Below are 21,906 nucleotides of genomic sequence, written 5' to 3' on the forward strand. Positions count from 1 at the left end.
TCTCTATTCTATTTTACCTTCAGATATAGTAAAATTACATGTGAAGTCAAGCAGTACCATGTTATCCATGTCTGTTAAGGACATGCTGTATTTACTCAAATATAAGACAATCCTGACTATAAAATGACCCCCCAATAATTATATATATTCTATATATGGAAAATTTATAAATTTCTTAGATCTTCCTAGATATAGAATATAATTATTAGAGGTTTGCCTTGAATTTGCCTTGAATATTATTATTAGAGATTTGCCACAGCAGGGCAAATGAATTGGGAGGAATCAAGCCACTGCCTGCTCCCCAACTTCTTATCCCTGCAGCCCCTTTCCACACTCCTTACTTTTAAACACTGCTGTCCATGAGCCCATGGAAGTGAGTGGCAAATTTGAAATCATTGACTTTGAAATAAACATGCCTGTAATAATTTAGTTCATCCATAATTGATACAGTTACATTTTTTGAAACTGCTACAAGATTTAGCCCAGGTAATTTATAAACACACTTTTAAGCAGCACTTTTATAACTACTTATATAGACTACAAGCTAAGCATGATCTTAGTCCAAAGCCAAAATGCTCATGATTTACCATGCAGTTAGTTTAGCTGGGCCCCAGCAGAATTCAAACCATAGTGACCCCACAGCTCAGCACTACACAGTATTTGTGTAATCCAGATATCCCCAACAAGGATCAATATATTAATTAGCCTGCCACTCATGGCTGAAACTGGGTGTTCTTATCATGAATCCTGGGATCCTCCAAAAATTTATATGCAGTTGAGGCGCAGGACTACCTCGTCCACTGCCACCTCATGAACACTAAATATATGCACTAATCTGAGACAGGAGGCGATTCAGGGTGAGCTGTTTGAGGTCCTGTTTGGTGATGGTTGCTAGACATTTAAAGCTGGTGAAGAAACAGGAATTGTTGAAAATGGGAAAGAATGTTACACGTCAACTGTGGGAGTGAAGAGGAAGTCAAAATATATTCAATGTAGTGGCTCACCATGACTTGAAAAAACACTTGGTGCTGAGGGGGACTTTTGTTGAAGGGCACTACTATTTATATTATTCAGATATGCTACACTAACCTAGCCTTGTGGCAGCTTAACACCAGTATAGTTTCCCAGTATGGGTCATATGTTTTATAGTCATACTGAGTGTTGGCTGCATTTAATCAACTTCATAGTTGGTTTCCATTAATGAGAACATGCTGCTTTTGGCAGAAGTATAATGATAGACAGTGTATTTAATTACGTTTCCTTGTATGCAAGCGTAAGATAATGGGCTTTTCCCCCCAAGCTGACTGAAGGGAAAAAAACCTCATCTTGTGAAATAATAAAAATTAAAAAATGGTACTTTGAAATGTACTTTCAGTATTTTCCAAAATGATTTTGTGAACATTTTTTATTATTTCAAAGCCATTTTCTTAAGGTTTTTTATTGCAATTGACAAATAATTGGTATTTTTGAAACAGTGTTTTCCAGCAAAAAACCCTAACCATCTCTACTGCCATTTAAAGAGAGGTAGCTCACAATGCCTGTTCTCCAAAATAACTTAAAGGTTAAGACTTTCAGATAGGGGCAGCTTATTCAGTATCTTTCTCCTTTCATTTTTCTCATCTTAGCAGAAAATGGGAAGACAGTTTTCCTCCCTTTCATTCACATGGAATATTTAGTTTCAGGTTGGATCACACAAGTTGTGAGGAATATACCAGGGAGATGTTGCACAGTGAACTACCATATTGTGTAGGAAATGAGCTAAAAGTGCCTCTTGGGATGAGGACAATTATTTGTGGTATATTAGAACACAGATGGCACAGACAGGGGTTTCATTATGTGGACTACATGGGAGGGCAGTTGTCTGACAAGAACAGACATCTCAAAGACTAGGTTTTACATGTGGACAGTATGGAAAAGTAAGCATTTGCTTCTCATGGAGAAGTTTCAGGGATAGATATTTCAGAGAGGGAGGATGTACATGTGGATTCCTGGTTTGTGTCTAACTATAAATGCCTCATGATTTGTAGGAATCAGTCAGGAGTCACACTATGGTAAAAGTATGATGGTGAAAGACTGTGCATTGGACTGTAAATGTGTATGGTGTAATAATACACCTAGATATTCATAGAGTAGTCAAAACTCATGGAAGGTCAAGAATCTTGAAAGGAGCAAGGGTAGGTATGAAGTACCAATTCTTATTTTTTCTATGGCACATTCATGCTGAGGAAGTTTTCTCTGAGCAAAAGAAATACATATAGAAAAGGGTAGACTATGGCCATGTATAGGCACTATGTTTCTACTGAGAGAATCACCACTTTCCCAGTGGACACTAGTAGCATATAAATGTTCATTCAATTCTCCCAAAGGAAACATGGGAGGGGACTGGAGCAGCAAGGCAATGGACACCATGGTTTCCTAGCCCAGGATTGGTCATTTGGTGAAATGGGCAGGGGGCATTGCCCTACTTCTCCAAGTCCCCTACCAGACTGGTCCAGGAAGGGATTAGAGCAGTGGAGGAAATTTTCTCACCTTGTTCCTCAGATAAATTGTCACTCATAGGAATGAACACCGGTGTCATAGTGGTCTTGTAAGAACATAAAACTCATTTTTTTTCCGTGGTGGGAGGTTTGTTCTGATTATGAAGACAGATGATGATGATTACCCCCAGGCTTATGGCATGTGTCAGTGCAGGTTTAGAACACTGAAGGCCATTAATGACCAAGCTTGCTACAGAAAGAAAAACGTTGGGATATTCACCACCATCAACAGAATTGAAATTTTTGAAAGACTATGACTCATTTCCAGAATTCTTTAAACCATCATAGTCAGCTTTAATTTAACTTCATTCATGGACAGCACTACAGATGCACATTTGACCACAATATCATCATCAAAATCATTATAATCCAGGTTCACAACACAGGCCAGTGTGTGCATAGAACATGATAGTTTGCAACAGACAAAGCTATGTTTGTGTGCTTGCAGAGAGCCTTCCTTGCCATCCTTGAAGTACAATATTTTGAATGCGTGGAATGCTTCATGAGACCATAGGAAAGGACTGGACGGGACATCACAAGGTCATGTGGTCCAGCCACTTACATGAGCATCCCTGACTTAACCCTTCACTCTGTTTCAGCATTTTACACTCTATTTCCAGCATTTCACTCCATCTCGTATTTTTAAAGTGTTCACAGCTGACTTTAAAATAATTCTATTTAGGGAAGGCATTACTACTCACCTTCTTGAATTGCCAGATGACTTTTATTGTGTAACCACTAATTAAGATACATGGTCTGCATATGTTACTGTGCTTAAGTTCTAAGATAGCAGACTAAGAAATTTCTGGCTCCAATCTACAACACCCTAGGACAAGGCCTAATTTGAATTAGGCCCATAAGTAAATATAAGCGTGTAAGCAATATGTGACATCTTACCATAAAGGGTTTGATAGTTTCCCCTTCAACATGAAGCTAGGCTTGATTCAGAAAATACTTGATATAAATAACACAAACAATATGGCTAGGACCATAAAAGAGACTGGCAGCTGTGCAATTAGCATCCATATAACAGTATAAGTGTCTATGAGAAATTGGGGAATATGCATAAATGATTGGTGCTGATCCACATACATCACGGTAATTCGCAAGAGCCCCTTGATGGAGCAATAAATAAAAAGAAAGCTTTAATTACAAAATAAAAGATTTAATTAGTCATAAAGTGCTATTTATTCTGAAAAATCACCACCTTACTCATCATATCAAATGTGTCTATTTAAACTTTGCCATTTACTATTACTTTTTCAGCATTTTTTTCTAATTCTGTACCCATGCAACAATACAACTATAGAGCAATATTTTGTACTCTTTCTGGCTTGTTCATTGTCTAAAGAGAATTAACTAAGTTTAAGTAGTAAATCTAGCTTTTGTTATCATCAGCACCTTTTCAACCCAAATAGAAACTAAGGTAGTTAAACAGGTGTCATCAATGGTAGACACCTGTTTTGGCCTGTACAGTCAAACAGGTTGATGATCTTGATGACATATGATCCAGAAAGTGAATGCTACTTGACTTTCAGATTCTAGGCTGATTCTGAATTTAATAGAGATAGAATTCAGCATTCTGATACACTGGCATATATCTTGAGAAACTCCACTGGTATCAACAGGACTTTGATTCTAAATCTTCCTACTTATTAATTGTGCAATCTTGATGTGGAGGTGATTAAAAATGAACATGGAACTCTACCTTGCCCCTCTGCAAAGTTATTTTTAAGAATACAAATGCATTGCTATTACTTGTATTATTTTGTATGTTATTTTGACACCTATATACAACAGCTAAAACTGGGAATCCATTGTGCTAGATACTGTACAAAAACAGCAAGCAAGAAAGATAAAAGGATTTGGGGGCATATCCAATTTGGTATCACCTACATTTAGGCATCTCAAACTTAAACCCTAAAAACTACTTGAATTTCCATACAGTAGAGCTACTCAGTTTTCCAGAATTTATGTTTCTATGATCACCATACAGTCAATGTGGAGACTTAAGTACCTCTGAAGTGGTCAAGTAGAGCCTGATTTAGGTTGAACAGCGGTGGGTAGGATTTAAATTCCCATAGTAAACGGGGCTTAATAGACTAAATCTCAGTGGGCACATCTATCCAAAACACTACATATTAGCATAATAACTCTGCACAGTAGTGTGGTGGTTAAAAATGCTAATAGCCTACTGTGCAGTTATTAGGGTACTGTGCAATAAGCATCACAAAAAAAAAAATGCACCGGCACTACTGCACCATAACTCTAGTATCTCAGCTTTAATTTCATAGGAATTAAAGATTTGTTTAGAAACCACTAGGTTCCATCATCCAGGAATATTTTAGTTTGATGTGGAAGCATTTAAGATCCACTGGAAATATAATTATGGAAACTTAAGTGCCTCTAAGGCATCAAACTAAAATATTCCTGGATGACTGAACTGAATGGTTTCTGAACACACGTGTAAGTGCCTACAAAATTCTGCCTGGTCTTAGATGTCTACTTAATTCCATAGCTTATGGAACAATAATAAACTTAATTGCTTTTTTGCTTTTCCTGCCCAAGCACAGGGGGATTGGACCCAATGATTTTGTGAGGTCCCTTCCAGCCCCTAACATCTATGTATCTATGAATTTATGCAACTGCATTCTGCCAAAGTCCTACCTAGGCTTTTCTGAGACCATACTGCGTTTGACTGTTATAGTGTAAGGAGTAAAGAGAGACAAAGCATATGACAGAAATCAAAACCTTAGAGTTGAGTTGACTTGCTCAAATTCACATAGCTGATAAGAACTGGGATCTTTGACTCTCAGTCCAGTGTCCTATCCCTCGACTGACGAATCTCAACCACCCCACACCTGAGCCAGCTAGTTCCCTCAGTCACACTGCCCCACTTCACCTCAGGGTGAGGACAGAAAGCAGAAAATAAAGGAGAGACAGGGAACCCAAAGACTCGGAAGGTAGTGGCAGCTCAGCAGCAGGGGGAGCAGTGCTTGGACCAGAAGTCTGGGGGCCTCAGGTTAACGCTTTGGTGGCTGTCAATTGGACAGCCCCCATATAGAGAGTAATGGTAGCATGTCATCTGTCATTATGTATATATACTTAATAGAATAATATACAATATACTAACATTATTATATTAAAAGGACACACTTAAGGGAATGTCAATTAGGCTTCCAATTTATGAATGTTGCAGAGCACTAAGTTGTGCGTACTCCTTTAAGGGCAGAAACTGCCTAGAGAGAGAGGGCTCTAGGAGCCAGGTAGAACCCCCACAGGTGCAGGTTGCTGTGGCAGCAAGCAAATGAGGCGATTATCCTGCATCTGCACCCGGTCAGCTGACTGGAAGAAGGTAGGGCCCTAGGCCCATATAAGCCCCAGAGCTGGGACTAGAGGGTTAGTTTTCTGGCAACAGTCAAGGGAGAAGGAGCTCTTACAGAGAAAGCTATTTGGGGATGTTTGACTGCCTGTTCTGCTGCTGGTAGGATGTATTAAGAGGCTATAGGAGCTAATAAATGCTTGTGGGTGGGAAGCACATTATACTGTGAGAGAACCTTGCCTCCTTAAAAGGGATAGAGTGTGGACCCCAGGGTTGTTGCACTCTTGTACCCCAGGGGCTTTTTTTTCTGTTGTTATTTATACCAGTGGACTGGGATGAGGCTATTGGGGAAGGGGAAGCCTCATTGGGCACACTACCAGGTAGAGCCCCAGCAACAGTGAGGAGCAGAGACAGGGGCTGCGGAGAACCCAGCACCAAAGTGTGCAGTTACTGAGGCTAAGGGTCCAGAGAGCCCAGTGCCAGGCACAGAGACAGGGTGGCAGAGACCCCAGCACCTGAGAGCACAGCAACAGGGTATGATGAGGCCCCAGCACCAGAGGGTGCAGTTACTGAGGCTAAGGGTCCATTGACAACAAGAGGCCAAACTAGACTGAGGCCTCATCACAAGAAACAACATCTAAATACCATCTGGGAGACACTGGGCATAGTAAAGGAGTGGTTTTGGAGCCATGCATCTAGCCCATAAGGTTGGGGGTTACTGCAAGGCACCTCCTGAGTGTAGGATCCAGTAAGGGGTCCAAAAACCCACAGGGCTTAGAGGAGTCTGTCAGGACTGTGACTAAGCAGCAACTTGAAGGCAGTCTCCCAATTCATCATTTATACCAACAAGATGTGGCAGATGAGATTAGTAGGTGCCCATAGGGTGGAGCCGACGCGGTCACGGTGGCCTAGGGACATCATGACCACCCCTGGGGTAGTTGTAACATCATAGGATGTACACATTATCAAGTACAGAATTTATAGTTGGCATGAAATCTTAAGTCTGCGTATCTATTCTGTGCACTGAATAATGCAATCTAGGGCCAGAATAACAAAATAATCAGGTGACTGAAAACAGAAACAAGGCTACCTATGACAACTGTAAATCTGACATATTGTAAAAGTTAGTGCCTTATGAGCTAAATATGTAATATACAGTAGGTTTTGGGTACCATTTTCTAGGCTTTTTGAAAAAGCTGAAATCCGATTTGCTTACATACAGCTGGAAGAAGATTTCAGCATAATTGTAACCCTGTATCTTCAGAACTGAGGCAGAGATGTCTGATATCTGTTCCTTGATGTGCTGCTATTGACAGCCATAAGCCACTATTGTGTGTGTGCAGCAGGGGAAGTAGTAAGGGGACGCCGTGTGCTGAGACTGAGAAGTATGTCAAAGAAAACCAATTCAATTCTCTTTTTATCCCTGAGATAGGGGGCTCCTGGAGAAGATTTTGATCCATGCAGCGACTAAGACCAGATGGACTGCTGGGGCTTTGTGCAAGATTCAAACTAGTGTAATCAGGAATTACTATAGATAGGCTTACTAGGCAACATACTGGGAAAACCTAAACAAAATGTTTAATGCACAGTAGCCTAATAACATTGTGCAGTAGCGTACTGAGCAAAAGCCATGCTAATACTTTTTTCGACTACTTCACAATAAACGCCACTAAAAAACCATGGGCTAGTGCTTCTGTGCAGTAACTGTAGTTATTGCATGTTTAGTTAGTACATCATTAAGCAAATAATAAACTAAAAGCACAGTAACGACTGCACATTTCATGAATGTGTAGACATGCCCACTGTGTCAGGAAGGGGTTGAAGAAGCTTAGCTCAAGGTCTTTTAATGCAATTACAGGAATTCCAGAGTTCCCAGAGGGCTGTCTGTAATAGAAAGTTTTGGGAGGACATGGTCCCAACCTTGAAATACTGTTCCACTATTTTGGTAGGCTACAATAAAACAAAAATTTATAGGACAAAAAATGACCCTTTCCTACCTTAAGTGTTTTTCCCTGTTGAATTTGAGAGGTTCTGATGCACACACTAGATTTGCTGTAGCCTCTAAAATAAAACCTGTAAGACTTTCAGAATGGTAAGTGTTAGGTAACCTAAATATAGGGGTCATTACCAACCCCAAGTAATTCAGGAATAATTAAAAGGGCAAGAGAAAAGGAAAAAAAAGAGTCATCTTTGACATGATCACTCAACATATTCAAAAACCTTTTGGTTCAGACTTCCAAAAAATTATCTGGTATTTGGGCATACAAATGTAATTGATTTCCAGCAAGACCTTTGGTCTTTAATCCCTTATACCAGTCACCTTAAACCAGGGTGCTGTACACAATTCACAGACTCAGAGGCCACATCCACATGAGCAGGCTTATGCATTTGCAGCAGGACAAATAGTGGCGATACAAATTTGTGCCGTAACTTTGTGCTGCAATGCACACCCAAGCCGGTGTGGTTTTCTGCAGGACACATTGTCCTGCTGTTTCATGTGCTGCAAGAGGGGCTGGCTAGGGCACAGGGTGCCTCACTGTGGGGCTAGCTGGCAGGCAGTCTGTGCCTCAGCCAGCCGGGGAGAAATACATGGAGACAGCCTTGGGATGTCTACTCCCCTGTCTCTGTGCTCTATGGAGCTCCCGCACTGAGGCCACCCAGGGCTCAGTTGTCTGGGGCACAGGGTGCCTCAGTGTGGAGGCTCTGCAGCATGTAGAGATGGGGCAGCATGGAGCCCTGCTCCCCTGTCTCAGTGCTTTTCTTGGTACACAGCACTTTGATGTGCTTTGTGCAGCTTTTTTTTTTTGCAGGGGCTTTTTTGCTACCAAGAAATTTTGTCCCAGTGCTGCAAATTAGCAGTGGGGTACATGGTTTAACATGCAACACATGCCATTAGTGGTGTTGCAAAGAGGTTTGTAGTGCCACAAACCACATGTGCCTACATGTCTGGGACTGGAGCCAGTCAGAGATTACAAATAGGAATCCATGGTGTCAAAAATATTCTGACTTGCTTTAGTATTACTACATTATCTGCAACAGAAGATTTCTTCAGTTATTATTCCGAAGTCAAAAAAGTGAAAGCTAAGAGCTGGTATTTTTTTAGATATGTCTTGAATTTAATGAGGAGTGCCTTAAGTCTAAACAGGTTAAGAACTACTGCCTTAGGTAGATGTGAAAATCCACCCTTCCCCTGGTTAAACAATTTTAATTATGTACAAATTTGAGAAATTATGATTCTAACGGGAAAAAAGTCTAAATGAGTATATACATATTTTTGCTAATTACTGTTAATTAACATTAGTTACTGAATTCAATGCACTTACATGGCTATGTTGCAAAACCCCCGGTTTTTCTTTTTTTTTTTTATATTGCATTCACTCCCCTTCCCCAACCATTTCTGACTTTTTCTCTCCCTCTCTATTCCCTATAGATATGTATAAGTGAGCTCAGACTTAGGATAATCTTTAAACATTTTGATTTTGGTAGCAAGTTTTTGGTTTGGGATATCCACTGTTTTGTATTGTATAATTATTAGGTTTGTATTGATTTTTACTCTTGTATATTGTATTATTATCATTTTTGTATTGATTTTTATTGTTTTATATGGATATTGCATGGTTTATGCCTGTGTTTGTAAGTGAACAAAAGTTATGTCAAGTTTCTATTTTATATGTTAAGTCTCCATCTTGTGTCCTCTGCCTGGGCATCCCTTGTGTCGCAACTGTATGAGTCATGTATCCCTCCCATGCAAATTGGTTCCCGGATGAGTGAGTGTGATTGGGAACAACTGAAATACAATGGTAGCAGGCCCCTACTGAATGGCCTGTAATGACTGGGCCATCACCTCGCATTGATTCATCCAGTAACCATAGACCTCGCCCAGGAACAGAAACAAGAACCCAGGATTTGAAAGACAAAAGACCCTGAAGAACCAGCAACTGTCACCATTACAGACACTCAAAACTGCACATCCCCCCATGGAGCGCACATGCTCAGCAGGCCAGGGGCAGACCCTTGCCTAGGCATGCCTCCTGTCACTAGGGTCACACAAGGTCTGCCCCTATAAAATGAGGCAGTGAAGACAGACCCAGTGGGATGCTCTCTCCATCTGGACCAAGACCATGCCACATCGCCTATCAAACCAGAGGCCCTACTGGCAATCCTCCCTCCTCCCCCTCTGGACAACATCTACTGGACAAGGACCCCTTTCCAGCCTGGATAGGTAGATATTACCTGCATACCTCCTCCTACAATTTGGACTTTCTCTCTGCTCATGGAATCCAGGGGACTTCAGCCCCTGCATCAAGCCTCTTTAACCCCTGCTGATATTGTGCATGTGCATGGGAACCAATTTGGCATTTTGTCACCATCTCCCCTGTTCAATAAAACCACCATCATTTGCAACCCCGAGCTGGGTCATGTTTTTCTGCATCCCACTCTCAGTCCCTTCTCTATCTTAAATTCCAGCCTCATTCTCTCTCTCTCTCAGCTCCAGGCCCCACCCTCTCTGCTAGTTTCCCGATCTCCTCCCAATTCCATCTCCCCTTTTCTGCACCTCTCAGCCTACCCTGCTCATACTGCCTTTCCCCTGTGACTTTCTGCTGCCTTTCTCTGCTTTCCTGCTGCCCTGCCACCTGTTGCTTTTCCTGTGATTTTTCTGCTGTCCATCTCTCTCTTTTTCAGGCTTCCCCTGCACTTTCTGTAATCTTCCCCACCACTCCTGCAGCTTCTCAGCTCCTTTTAGCTGTCCTTCAGTTTTCTTCAGCAGCTGGAGCCTACTGCCACTCCTTGCAACTTCTCCAGCTACCCTGGCACCATCCTCTGGCTCCCCACACCCAGAGTCCCTTTTTAACACCCACACTTTTCCCTTGGTCCCACTTTACCTCTCCCCATTTACCTTTTCAGATCCCCCATAGTTCTGGCTCCAGTCCCAGCCTCTGTGCCAGCATTGCTTCCGTGTTCTGCAGGGTTTGGGCATTGTCTTTTAATCAATTAAGATCAATTAACTTAAAGTTACCCCCAAGCCTCAGTTCTTCAGCCCAGGCCCCTGTAGTCTACCAGTTCTAATCCCGGTCCTGGTAACTTTAACCCCCTACACTTCTACTTTCTTACCTTAACCTTTCCCAGGTATCCCAAGTACACCAAGCACATACATTCATACACATCACAACACCCAACTTAGGAACTCGCCTGTGTGTATGTGTAGGTGGGTGGTGTGTGTGTAAATTAGTGAATACACATATCTATACTTGTATAGATATAATTGTGTGTGTGTGGTATATAAACTAGTAATCGATGTATGTGTATTGAATGTGCAGGTGTTGCTAACTGGTAACTGATTCTGTCTAAATTTGGTGTGTGTAGCATGTATGGGTTTAAACTGGTGATAGGTGTGCATGAATCTAGACTAGTTATTTTGAACTTGTGTGTAACTGAGTTGCTAGTGTGTGTGTATATGTATGTATATATGTGTGTGTATATAAGGCATTGTGTGCATGATATACAAATTCATGATCTGTGTCTAACTTCTGGGGTGTATAGTGAATTGGTAATAGGTATGCATGTGCCTAGGCTGGTGTGAATATGTATGTGCCTGAGCTGGTAGTATATATGTATATACACCTAATTGACTTGTGTGTTTGTATATGTGCAATTGTACGCCACACCCTCCTGTCTAACAGCGCAACATTGAGATCCTGAGCGTTGGCCTGACCCCTCATGGCAACAGCTTGAGGTGTTTTTATTCATGTCTATTAATTATAGAATCATAGAAAGTTAGGGCTGGAAGGGACCTCAGGAGGTCATCTAGTCCAACCTCCTGCTCAAAGCAGGACCATCCCTAACTAGATCATTTGAGCCAAAGCTTTGTCTAGCCAGGTTTTGAAAACTTCCAAGGATAGACCTTCTACCTCTCTGGGTAACCTATTCCAGTGTTTTACTACCCTCCTAGTGAGAAAATTCTTCTTAATACCTAACCTAAACTTTCCCTGCTGCAACTTGAGACCATTGCTCCTTGTTCTGTCATCTGCCACCACTGAGAACAGTTTAGCTTCATCCTCTTTTGAACTACCCTTCAGGTAGCTAAATGCTCTGAGTCCCCTCTCTTCGCTAATGTAGAAGTTCAGATTTTTTTGTGAATGAACCATAGGTCTTTCTTCATATGATATTTTGGGCTGGTACCCCTGACCCTTTTGAGTAATGTGAGAGTTCTAAAAATATAATTTCAGTTTACCTGAAGTTTTTATTATGGCAAATTGCAAATGTAGGTGTGTGTGTGAGAGAGCATACATTAGGCATTATTGCTAATGCCAGAAAGGAAACAATCTATTCTATAATCCTAGATTATATTCACAGTTAAATATATACATTCTTTCCTTCATTTATATATTTATAACAAAATTGAACTTAACAAAACTACAAGCAAATTTTCTTAAACTGAAAGTATCTCCTCATATAGAAAGCATCAGTTTGATTGTTTTTCAGATGGTCAATAAACCTTCCTATAACAAAGTGTAAGCTTCTCCACATATTTTTCTTAATTTAGAGGGAACCTCTGTACGCTACATTTTGTAAAAAAAAAACAAAAACACACAGAGCTTGTTCTGATGAAAGCTTGTAAAAAATTGTATTCATTAACCATAGTTATTGGATGTCTGAAGCCACATTTACATTAGTATATTTATAAGCAGTCTCAAATATGTCCTTCCCTTTTGACCACACACATGGTTTTACTTTTTAGGGAAAATGCTTAAAAGATGACATTTTTCTAAGGATATTTTTTTCTTCCCTCTGACCCTGAACAAAATACGTTCAGAAGCTGTTAAAAATGTGAACTCTCTGACTTTATTGTTATCAACTTCAAATACAAATGACTGAGTCTGAAGGCTTCCTCAAGCCGAAAGCATGGAAAATTGCAATGAAAATCCCTACCTTTCTTTCAGCAATAAGACTGAACAAAAAAGAATAAATGCCATGTATGTAAAATACAGTTCGCACTATACTTTGTTTATTTGTAGAGTTCAGCAGTCTCTAGATAATTTATATTTTTACTTGTGTAATTAATCTGTTGGCCTCAAAGGAAAAAATATATAAACAATATATATTTGTTGCTTGTTAGTCTTACAATGGAATGTAACTATTGGTTTTTCTCTTTAAAGTTCTGAAAGAAAAATAGTGTCCAATATAAAATGGAAAAAAAAGGTTCTTAGACAATGACCACAACACCTTCTTTTGCACTTCTCCCGCACTATTTTTGATTATGACTGGAGGTTGCTTAGCTTGAGTTTTATAAAACTGGGTTTTTTTCATCAAATTATTTGAGGTATTTATGTGGGTGAGCGGCACTAAGAGGATGAAGACAAATACTAAAAATTTGTAAGTTTTGTTTAAGCCAGAGCTTAACCAATAGTAGAAGTCTGAAGAGCCTTCAGATTCATCCCTGCTTTATGACTTGGGCCCATCTCTAGCCTGTATTAAAGAACTACTGTTTTACACTTTGTATGTATTTATGCTACACTGGAATCTTAAGCAAGCGTTTTTATTTTTCTTCTCCAAAAGGTCAGCAAAATCCTATCAATCTTATGTCCCTAACATGGGTAGCTTCATAATAGCACATTCTTATGAAGTGAAATACATATTGGTTAGCTTTCTTAATCTTTTACTCAGGCCTCAGGAGTCCTATGGTTCTGAAACATCCCCAGGGATGGACAATAAAGATATTCAGTAGACCATTTAAATCAGCTGTCAGTGATACTATTCTGTGCTGATGATAAAGCATTGACCATTTGTGAAGATGGATGTGAGCCCTTCAATAACTCTGCTTGTTTCTGAGTAATCCCAACTCTGTGTTACACATCATACCAAAGTACTAGCATGTGTGGCATGTCATCCAACCAACTTTTGGGTTTTTTTAACTCAATCTGAGACAGAAGTGATATTTACAGGTAAGTGATTTTTTTCCCCTTAGGACCATTGTCCAAAGGGGCAGGCACATACCATATATACTTGAATATAAGATATTTTTTTCCCCCCTCCATGAGCATAAGCCTGCGTTGGGGCCAGTCAGACACACAGCAGCTTCCTGCCTCCTCCCCAGTTCCCTTCTGCAGCTTCTGTCCCCCCATCTCTCTTCCCTTCCCTTCCCCTCCCCTTATTGTCAGGCACAGCTTGGCCCCCACTCAGACTGGAGTCTCTCCCAGGCACAGAGAACATGGAAACTCCATCCAAGCGGTATCACAGACATTGCTGCATTGCCTGCCCAGCCAATCAGCAGTGCCAACACAGTTGCATGGCCAGGCAAGGGCTGAACTTCCATGGCCTGTAATTTGTGATTTAGCAGCCCAAGCAGTTTCTGACAGGAAGGGAGCAGAGGGAAAGAGGCAGAGATTGGGAGAAGGTTTTGAAAGGGAAGGGGCAGAGACTGAGAAGCAGGAGGAAAGGGGCAGAGAGGAAGGGGAAGAGATGGAGGATGCAGGGGGAGGGGAAGAAGTGGTGAAGAACTGGGGGGAAGGAAGGGCAGGAAGTCTGCAGGGGGAAGAAATCGGTGAGGCACAGGGCAAGGGGGACACCTGACCCACCCCTGCCATTGCTTTCCACGCTGTATCAGTGTTTGTGAGTGGGGAGGGGAGGAAGGGGGTAAGGGTGGGATTTAAGACTACTGTCCAACACTTCTATACCTGGAGAGTTATACATTTTCCATGTATAGAATCTAATTATTGGGGATCATATATTCAGGGTTGTCTTGTATTCTAATAAATACAGTAATTTACAGGATGGTTGCATGGCAGGGCATTGGATTGATTTAAATGTTTTGTATTTCAACATTTATTGTATAGTTCTTGGGTGGCTTAAGATAGGAGCACTAGAAATGGGCAAAGTAAAGTCACATGACAACAAATGAACTTGTGCCCATTACTATCCAATAATTAACTTCCCCACAAGTCTTCAACTGCAATGAGATTCTAGAATCTTCTTGTATCCAATGTCATAGCAAATAAGTAATGTCAAAGCCTAGCAAAGAGATTCTCAAGATTCCTACTATTAACTGCAACTATGAAAAACTGTCCTGGACCCTTTCCCTGTGATTCACAGCCCTTATAGTATACATTATTTACATAGAAAGTAAAATTAGGAAGTATTTTTCTTGTTATCCTCCAATCAAATTTAAAAAGAAAAGCGAGAGAAAAGTAACATAATTGACTTTAGCCATGCTTTTAATATACCTTGACTTAAGCAAGGTTTTGGATACAATCTCCCACACCATTCTCGTCAGCAAGCTAAGAAGTATGAGTTGGATTTAATAGAATGTAAAGTGAATTGAAAGCTGGCTGGATCCTCAGGCTCAAAAAGTAGTAATCAATGGCTTGATGTCTAGTTGGCAGTCAGTATGAACTGGAGTTCCCCAGGTGTCGGTCCAGATACTCTGGAGCGTAGGGCTAGATTTCAGAGACACCTCAACAAATTGAAGGAATGGACCAAAAGAAATCTTATGAAGTTCAATAGCAACAAGAGCAGTCCTGCACTTAGGACAGAACAATCTCATGTATTGGTACAGGCTGGGGACCAAATGACTAAGCAAAAACTCTGCAGAAAAGGAGCTGAGGTATATAGCAGATAATCAGCTGAATATGATCCAAAAGTGTTCCCTTATTGTGAAAAAGAGGAACTGTATACTGGGTTGCACTAGCAGGAGCTTTGCCAGCATATTGAGGGAAGTGATTCTTCCCTTCTATTTGGCACTGGTGAGGCCACATCTAGAGTACTGGTCCAGTTTTTGGCCCCCACTATAGAAAGGATGTGAACAAGTTGGAGAGAGTCCAGCAGAGGGCAACAAAAGTGGTTGAAGCACATGATTTCTGAGGAGAGACTGAGAGACCTGGGCTTATTAAGTCTGGAGCAGTGGTCACCTACCAGTCAATTTATTGACTGCTTGATTGGGGAGCTCCTAACTGTCGATCTCAGCCCCCCAGATGGAGATAAACTGTCAGAGGCACTGCGATCAGGAGCAGCAGGATGCACGTGGGGAGCAGACAGGACAGGACTGGAGATGAGCAGGAAAAAAGCAGGAGACTCATTCTCCCAGCTCCCTGTTGTTTCCCCCCATCTCCCACTCATTCCCCCTGCCCTCCACTCATTCCCCCAGCTCCCTGCTTGCTATCCCAGCCCCCACCCCCAGTAGCAGACAATGAGCAGGAGGCTGGAGAGAGCAGGGGAAGTCTCCAGCTTATCTCCAAGGGCTTGTCTCCAGCCCCCTACTCCTTCCCATGCTTGTCTCCAGCCTCGGGAGGCTGAAGAACAAGCAGGAGGCTGGAGACAGCCCCCAGAGACATTCCCCTGCTCCCTCCAGCCTCCCGAGGCTTGAAACAAGCAAGGGAAGGAGCAGGGGACTGGAGACCAGCAGGGGGCTGGAGACAAGCTGGAGACTTCTCCTGCTCTCTCCAGCCTCCTTTCTGCTCATTCTCTGCTAGTGCTGGTGAGTTGGGGGAGGGGAGGGGAGGCTGGGAGAGCCAGTGGAAAGCTAGGGGGAACAAACAGAGGGCAGGGGGTGAGGGAGCAAACAGGGAGTGGGGACAGCGAGCTGGTACCTAGGGGAATGAATGGGGAATTTAGAAAGGTCCTCCCCTCCAGCCCCCCAACCCCATACTTATGTGGCACGGAGCCGGGTAGAGGTCCCTGCAGCTTGCACCACTGCCCCAGGCTCAGGCAGGCAGCCTGCTTCAGGCCCAGGTAAAGGGTCAATCACAGAGATGCTCTGGCAGGGTGCCTCCGGTTGCCTCAGCCCTGGGCTGTTTTTTCCCCCAGTGTTTAGTTTGACCCCTGGATATCCAGGGGTCTAATTTTGCTGCCCCGCTGCAAATTTGCAATGGAGGGAATGGTTTTTTATTCCCACATGTGCCTCTTGCAGTGTCTCAAAGGCGTTTGAGATGCTGTAAGAGGCATGTGTGGGCTCGTCTGGACACGCTTTCTCTGTTTTGGATGTGAAATGTGGAAGCAATCACTAGTGGCAACCTGATGTGACAAAGCACCTCCTTGCTCCCAGGTGGGAAGTCCTCACGATTAATCTAACAAATCTGCCTCAACTTGTGTTTTAATATTGTGTATATGAGCATATAGTCAGCACTTCATTTATCTAGGATGGAATGGAGGTAATGAAAGCTTCATTAGAGCAGTTGCTTGCTCCCCTGCCAGTGGAAAGCTGTCCTAATGCTTGTTTAGTTTTTCTTAAGAGAAATCTCATAGCACAGGGAAATCTTTCATGTAGCAAAACAATGGTTGCAGCTCCTGCAGCACTTTCCCCCCCTGTGGTTAAGGTAAGGATCATCACCACTATTAAGCGAACACTGTATAATTAAATCAGTCTTATTCCTTTGCAGTTTCTCAGTACTGGCTCATTAGAGCTTCTTTGGGGATGGAAGTGATGTGGAATGTCCCATGGATCAAAAAGTGGAAGAATGGAACAGTCAAAATGAGAGTTAAGAACAAGATCTCAAGTTGGGAGATAAGAATTAATTTCCCAGTTCTGCCATCAGCTTACTTTGCCCAGCTATACAATGAAGAATAAATACGTATATACTAAGGCTCTGTAACAGGAAATTCAACAGTATCCATACCCCCACAAGGAAAAGTATATATTAAAAAAAACTGGAAATATGCAAAACATTGGACAAGTTACATTGTCGTCTGTGTGGCTTTTCAGATTCCTTTTATTTAAAATAATGTATGTGAGGAAAACAGCTATTTAAGGAAGAAAATAAATCTGCCAATCTTGTATTGATGAAAGATCAGCTCCTCCTTTTGTGGAAGGTATGCTGCCTGCAGAATGGGCAATTTGATAATGTCAATCAAGCAACTGTGGTCCACTAATTGATTTTTCACAAGATATATGATGAAGGCTTGAACTTATCTGGTAGTCAGTTTGGAAATATAAACCTCAGATGCTGTAAAAAAGCTGGATTTGTGGCTAAGAAAAAATGATCAAAATATGAGGGGAGGATAGCAAGTTCACACAACATGCACAATAAGCATGTTTGCTTAAAGCCACAAGAGTTTTTAAAAAATGTGTTTTCTAGCATTGTCAGCTAGGAAAAAAAATCCAAATTCCCTTATACTCAACTGTTATTTACTGATGTCATACACACAAATACGTTGGATATATACTGGGAAAATTACTAATAGATTTTAAAATTACAGTTTTAGGGACACATTTAAATATTGCAATTTTATAGATTTATTTTACACAACAGCTTTACAAGGTGCCCATATGACCTTAAAATCTCTGGTTAAATTTTCCCAACTGTACATGGTTAAAGTTTCAGAAAGGGTGATTCCTTTAACATATAAATCATTCCTCAGAACCATGATGTTAGCAGATTTGTTGTTAATATTTTTCTTTCCAATATTTGAACAAAATATATACTTTACGTACAGGATTTTAGAATATATTTAATGTTTTTTTATTATTATTATTTGCCTCTGCATATTGCTCCAAACTTAATTTCTAGATGCAAGACGAGAATGTTTGTTAAGAGACCATGGGAATAATTTCCACAGGACTTCTAATACTTTAAAATTTACTATTACCTGGACAGATGTTATAACTAAATGCACTGTGTGACTTATAGGAATTTTTAAAAGACAAACAACTTGTAAAAGCAGTTGGGTCTTTTCATTTATATATTTGAAAAAGACCAACGAAAATGCAAAGAGTTCTAGAATTATTTAATATTAAAATACATATGCACAAATGGTAGAGGAGGCAACTCTGTAAAATCAGTGAACCAGATCAACATGTATTAAAGAACTAGTGTTGGGCTATATACTTTGTATGTATTTATGCTACACTGGAATCTTAAGCAAGCGTTTTTATTTTTCTTCTCCAAAAAAGCAGCAAAATCCTATCAATCTTAATTCCTTACCATGGGTAGCTTCATAATAGCACATTCTTTTAAAGTGAAATACTTATTGGTTAGCTTCTCTAATCTTTTACTTGGCATAAAACACTCAGCGTCAAACAAAGAAGAGTTTAGCTTATTAATGAAAGGCCATAATTGTGACCTTTTTTAATAGTCCTGCAAGGGGAACAACATATATTCAGATAACCCCTCAGGAGTATATAATTCTGGTGAGTTGGAAAATGAAGCCAAGGTGCTGCCTCATTGCCCTTCTAAAACCTTTTTGGGACAGTGTATGTTTCTAAAAAATTAGAGTGGTGAGTTCTTTTTCTAGATCACAGAGGCCGTGTCTACATCAGATGTTGACTGTGCAGTTATTACTGCACTGTCATTTAGTACTTGCATACACAGAAACAGCAGTTAGCTAATGTTGGACATTGCTGAATAACCGAACAGCTTTTAGGTGACACTGACTGCACAGTGTCTTGTTACTACTGTGCAGTAGCATTGTATTATGCTTCATGCCATGCAACGCTACTGTGCAGTAGTAACGGGCTCTCTGATCTCACAAACCCTGCTAGGACTCACTCAGCCCTCCCCTCCGACCTGATGCTCCTGAATGACTCCTGGTCCCACAAACCACTCCTGGCACTGGTTTTACTGGCATTCACCAATCCCGGGAGCCCTATTGGTGAGAGTTGGGGGGCTGGGAGCTCCATTGGGGATGGGATCAGGGTAGCTGATCCCACCCCCTGACCAGGGGCTATTTTTTGCTCTCCAACCTTCCCCCACCCCAAGATGAAACCGCTTCACAGTGAACCAGCCTCAAATCCTGTCTGTCCCCCCACCCCCCCAACTTACTTCTATCAGCTCCAGGCACCAGTGAATACCTAACCAGGAATCTAAGTGTAAGTTTCACATGTGGATGAACTAAACTAGATCAGGTGGCCATTTTTAAACATGATCTAACCTCCTTCTAACCTATGGTACATACAGACACTTGGGGAGGTTAGGCATTAACCAGAACGCTCTGCAGCCATCCTCTTGAAGCTGGCCCATTGTGCAGCCAAAATTCAGAGATACATAATGCCAGGGAGAAGAGAACTGACTAGAGTGTACATGGCTCAGTGAGATAGATGCAAGTGTGTATGGGGTGTGAGAGAGAACTACTGTTCTCCAACCATGTTATACAGTAAATATTAAAAGCAAGATCCTTTTAATGGCTGAGATTCTAGGAGGCCTGCAAAGGGAACTAACATATCTACCTGTAATCTTGTAGTTAAAGCATTCTGCTGGGAAGTCAGATGCATCATGATTCTATGCACTTCTTTAGCTGTTCATCCTTAGCAGTTAATATTTTTGTTTTGAGACTAATCTTTCCTATGGTCATATTCATTTTTAAAGGGAAACAAGCATATTTGCATTGTACTGCACTGTAAATACAGAGAAACAAATTGGAGAAAAGGAAGCCTAAAACTGGGGTTTCCTAGGCAATATCCTAACCACTAGGCTACTGGGCTAGAAGGTGAGAGTGACCCAGCTCATCACCACTCTGCCACAACTGCATTACTTACACTCAAGTGGCATATACAGGTATTCCCAGATAGAATCCAGCCTATTGTGCATGTGGACACTTATGCATCTATGCTTCATGAGGAATAGGATTGCAGATTGTGCCTAAGAACCAAAAATGGAAGCTCCGTAGCTTGATAATTGCTATTTTAACATGATGACTGTCTTGAGTTAGGGTTAACTGTAACATTTCCCTTACCTCCATCTCTTCCAACTGGTTTATGTCATATTTATAAAGACTCATTTGTAAAGACTTATACAATTACAGTAAACTAATAATATTTTAAGTTGCTCATACATAAAAAGTATGATAATAGCAAAAGGCAAATCTGGAGGGGATACAATACTATATCAGCCTGGCTTCACAGACCCCAAACCTGAAGATGTTTGAACATGCATTTTCTTTTACATCTGGTCATAGCTAAGGACTAGGATATTCCATAGATTTCATAGACGTTAGGACTGGAATGGACCTCGCGAGCTCATTGGGTCCAGCCCCCTGCCCAAAGGGTAGGAAGTCAGCTGGAGTTGTCAGATGACCTCAGCAAGATAAGCATCCAAACATTTCTTGAAGGTATTGAAAGCAAGTGCTTGCACCAGTTCCAGGGCAAATCTATTCCAGACTCTGGATACTCAGATGGTAAAGGCATTTTTCCCGATGCCCAATCTAAATCAGTCCTTAAGCAGTTTGTGACTGTTAGACCTTCTCTTCCCTTGGGATGCCCTGGTGAACACATGTTCTCCCAGTTCCTGATTCACACCCCTTATAAACTTATAGGCTGTCACCAAGACACCCCTGAGCCTTTCTTCTTCTTCAGGCTGAAGAGTCCCATGCTTCTCAGCCTCTCTTCATAAGGCCTGCTCTCTTGACCTTTAATGATGTGTGTGGCTCTCCTCTGGACTCGCTCAAGCTTCATATGGTGCTGTGTTTCTGCCTAACAGTAGAAATATAATCATTGTTTTCAGGAATACATATCCTTTATCTAAAGCATCATGATTCTATGCACTTCTTTAGCTGTTCATCCTTAGCAGTTAATATTTTTGTTTTGAGACTAATCTTTCCTATGGTCATATTCATTTTTAAAGGGAAACAAGCATATTTGCATTGTACTGCACTGTAAATACAGAGAAACAAATTGGAGAAAAATAAGTCTCCCAAAGGTGTAATTTTTAGGCAAGGACTACAGTTCATATTAAAGAAAACAGCTAATAGAAAGGCACAAGGATTTTTCTGAAGGATGGTTTCCAAAGTGAGCATCACATTAGTGGGGTGGAGGAATCATAGAGGATGACTGATTTGAAAGCAGTGATGTCTCAATGGGCTTCTCCAAGGCTACCGCATGGAGCAAGATTGATTGTCACTTGCTGATTGTCTCTAGGTAGGCAGAGAATTATCTTTTAAAGGTTGAAGGAGAGCTTAACAGGAAAGCAATTGAGAGAGAACTTTAGTTTCACAACAAGTTCATTTTTTTACTACACAATTCATGTCCTTAATTAATACCAATTAGACTTGAATTCAGTGCAATCCATTTTCTTTACTGGAGGTAGTACTGTCCAAAAATGCAAATAAGAACATGCCATTCTT

General features: G+C 41.2%; 1 long non-coding RNA gene across 1 annotated transcript in view; it reads left to right on the forward strand.

The window, feature by feature from the left end:
• LOC109322398 overlaps positions 1-18,272 on the forward strand; it is a 67,946-nt gene extending 49,674 nt beyond the window's left edge. The window contains exon 3 of the long non-coding RNA XR_002104380.1: positions 17,232-18,272. This is a non-coding gene — a long non-coding RNA (uncharacterized LOC109322398). The remainder of the gene's footprint in view (positions 1-17,231) is intronic.
• Positions 18,273-21,906: the final 3,634 nt, after the last annotated feature.

This window comes from Crocodylus porosus, unplaced genomic scaffold, assembly GCF_001723895.1.
Source record: "Crocodylus porosus isolate Cpor-Errol unplaced genomic scaffold, CroPor_comp1, whole genome shotgun sequence".
Lineage (NCBI taxonomy): Eukaryota > Metazoa > Chordata > Crocodylia > Crocodylidae > Crocodylus > Crocodylus porosus.